Raw genomic sequence first — 3,550 nt, 5'->3', positions numbered from 1 at the left:
ACTTATGATGTCTTGTTTTTTTTTTAATGTCCAGAATTTATTTAGAAAATTTTATAATTTTTTGTGGGAAAATTTTCAAGAAAACGTTTTCATTGCCTTGATATTTAAAATAATTGAACACATAAATTTCAAAGCAGCTGGTGGTTTTTGTCCATAAAACTACTCATCTAAGATTACCACAAAGTAAAAGATCTCTCAGCAAAATTAGCAACATTTTAGGCACTATTGCTCCTATCAAGTCAGTGAGCTGGGATTTTTTATTCTAAACATGAACTACAGTTACAGCAACAGACATGGACGACTGGTTCCCCACACAACAACTCAATGTCCACTATGTGAAGCAGCCAAACACATGCCTGCTCCTCTCGTTAACTGAGATAAACTGCTGGCATATTTGTTTTACATCTATACTGTCCAGTCTCTCCTGGTGGACATGGCAACACGTTATTCACGGTTACATACAATTTTAGACTGATGTGGGCCAAAGCCTCGCACATACTTGCACATACTTTTCAAAAGGGCTGGGGGGAGTGGTATACGTACAAAAAACTTCAATTTTACAATGTTTATTTATTGGATGAAAAAGTTAAATGTCACCGTTATTATTGTCCGGCCGGAAACAAGCTGGGGATGTCCAAATTCAGAGGCTGCGTCCACCTGAGGACCCGGTGTTGTGCCAAAAAGTGATTGTCTGCCAAAAACTGATTGCCTGTATTTAAACTGCTATAAATAACTTGTTGGTCTATAATATGTGAAACATATGTCAAGTGTATCCCAAATGTATCAAGTCATCCTGAGCAACAAACAACATTCCTGTAACAAGGTAGAAGCCGCAATCACTTTTTGGCAGTGACTTTTATGTATCCTTTATTTATGCAGTTAAAAAAAAAATATTGTTGGCTTTTAAAATGTCTCTTTCAAGAGTAATCTGGCCAAGAGGACAAATGCAAAAATAGTTCTGTAAATATATTTTAAGTGGACAAACGGGAGCTGATTGATTATAATGTAAGTACAATAACACAGTTACAAAGATACTTGACAAACAGGTAAATTTTTAATTTGATATATAACCCCTTTGTAATACCTGTTCACCAAAGTCTATTTAGCAACATACATAACGATATTACACATAAAAAACACACGGAAACATTGGAAATCAGTTTTTGGCACAACACCGGCTCAGATATTTGAAGTTTACTCAGCTACTTTCTCCCTGGAAAATATGTTAAAAGTTTATTTTACGACCCAGAAAGAGTAATAAGAGCAATATTAAAAGTAAGTAGATGCAGTAGTAGCCATTGTTGGAAACTGGAATTGGCTTGGCCGATATGGGATATGGTTTTTCAATTTTGTTGTCCGGGTGGAAAATCGGGAGAAATTCGGTAGAATGGTGGCTCCTGAAATTCGTGATTCTCCCGGAAAAATCGGGAGGGTTGGCATGTGGGCCTAGCATAGCCTGTAACGTTATTGTGACGGACACATTTTATGAGTGAACTTGACTTTAAGTGACTTACAGGTTTCTTTGAAAAATACTTTCTTATATCCAGGGTCTTCCTTTTTGCTGCCGTCCTCCTCTCCTCCTCGCAGGTCCAGGCAGCGCAGGCTTGCTGCTGCTAAAACTAAACAGAGCTCCCTGAAAGGCTCAGCCAATCACATTGGATGTTTGTCAAATGAGGAAGGACTCCAGCAGAGAACGTAATTGAACTCTTTCTGCACCACAAGGTGAATGAGACGTTGACAGATCGGTTTTTATCTTTGTATCGGGTAAGTACTTTAGTTAAGAGTGATGGTGACTGTCACAATAACTCTGTTAACAATTATAATATTCAAGTTATTTTAAATCCCTAAATGACTAATGAAGGTTTGAGCTTTAAAACGCTTCTGAACAAACACAAACATTGTCCGATGCTGTTCCTGTGACCTTGACTTACATGCTGAGGCTCTGCTCCGTGGTACACAGACCAACAGCGCCATCATGTGATTCTACAGAAGAACTGCAGCAATTGGCACCTCCAGGTTTTGGTGTGTTTAGTCCTTTGCACTGCTGCCAACATCAGCACACGTGCATTTGTGTCATCACTGGTATTTGTGACTCCTCATACTTGTTTGTGTTTTTCCTTTTTGGTGAATAAAATAATGTTTAGCAATTTAGCTTGTCTTGTCTCCCGCCATTGTCACTGGCTGTGTGGCAGCTTGTGACAAAATAACAGTGAAAGTGATCTTTTTCTTTTTTCCACAAATAAATCATTTTTTCCTAATTTTTTTCTGTTCAGGAATGCAGGTAAATATCAGTAATATGAAAAAATGTAATGTGCTTTCTAAACTTTTTTCAGCTTTTCTTCTAAAACTAATAAAAATGAATAGATAATAACAATAATGATATTTAAATATAATTTTTAGTAAAGTTACAGTAAGTTTTGTGAGGTTATTTAGTAGAAAAAAAGAATATTTTTCTCCTAAATATATATTGATTAGTGTGTAATTATGTCTTTCACCAAACTGATGCATTCTCATAAACAGCAGCTGGCACCTGTTTGTGAAAGCTGCCATGTTGCCATGTCAGTGGCCGAGCTGGACATCGCCGTTCCATCTTATCATGCTTTATGTATCTGACTAGATTTCAGACACATATGTAGAAAACCAAAGGCAGAGGAGACAAGAACCTGTGGGGATTTTGAATCCTGGAGTCAAATATTATTTTATAGCTGCACCTTCAGCCTCATGATATGAAGCATCATACCCGTGTTTCATTGTCATCAAAGAAGCGGAAAAGCAAAGGAAAGAGACAGTGTGACAGGCCTCTGAATAAGATGTTATCCTCTTCTGTCTTACCTCAAGCCTCATCTCCTGAACTGATGTCCGGGCTGCAGCTAACAGCAGCTAACAGCAGCTAACAGAGGCTAAATAGCAGCGGTTACCGACAGAAAAGTAGAGGAAATCCTCAACAACTCCCCTCAGCAGCACTGTCATTGGACAGAAGTGAGCTTCACTGACTCATTGACTCATATCAGACTCATGTCACAACATTTACAGCCTCCTCCAGAGTAGCTGGACAGATTGACTGCGGTAAATAACGGAATGTTCCTTGCATTAAATTCAACATTTAATATGCTTTCATAAGCTCCTATCTTAGATTAAAAATAAGATTTTTTTTTTATATAAGTAGTATTATATATAAACTAGTTTCCCTCCCTCAGTTACAAATGATAATGTGCATACTGATCACTTGCAAAACCTAAAATATTTGGAGACTCTGATAAAAGCAGGGCCTCTGTTTCCTGCCGGGTCATTTAACAGTGTTGAAGAAACGACTTTAAAATTACACATCTAAAAATACTGAACTTTATTGATTTACTAAAGAACAACAGATCTACAGACATGGCTTGAAGTGTCACACTTTATTTACAAAAATACTGAGAACCAAACAGTCGAGGGTGAGGAAGCGTGATGGCAACAAAGTTTAATGGTTTTTATTCCTACTGAAGAGCAGCTAAAGGCTCCTGGTTGCATGTTTCATAGTGTGGTTGGTTGGCTGCAGGGTAAACCTCAG

Source organism: Aulonocara stuartgranti (assembly GCF_965226115.1).
Source record: "Aulonocara stuartgranti genome assembly, chromosome: 7".
NCBI classification, from domain to species: domain Eukaryota; kingdom Metazoa; phylum Chordata; class Actinopteri; order Cichliformes; family Cichlidae; genus Aulonocara; species Aulonocara stuartgranti.
The sequence above is the reverse complement of the archived record's forward strand: the minus strand, read 5'-3'. Positions refer to the sequence as shown.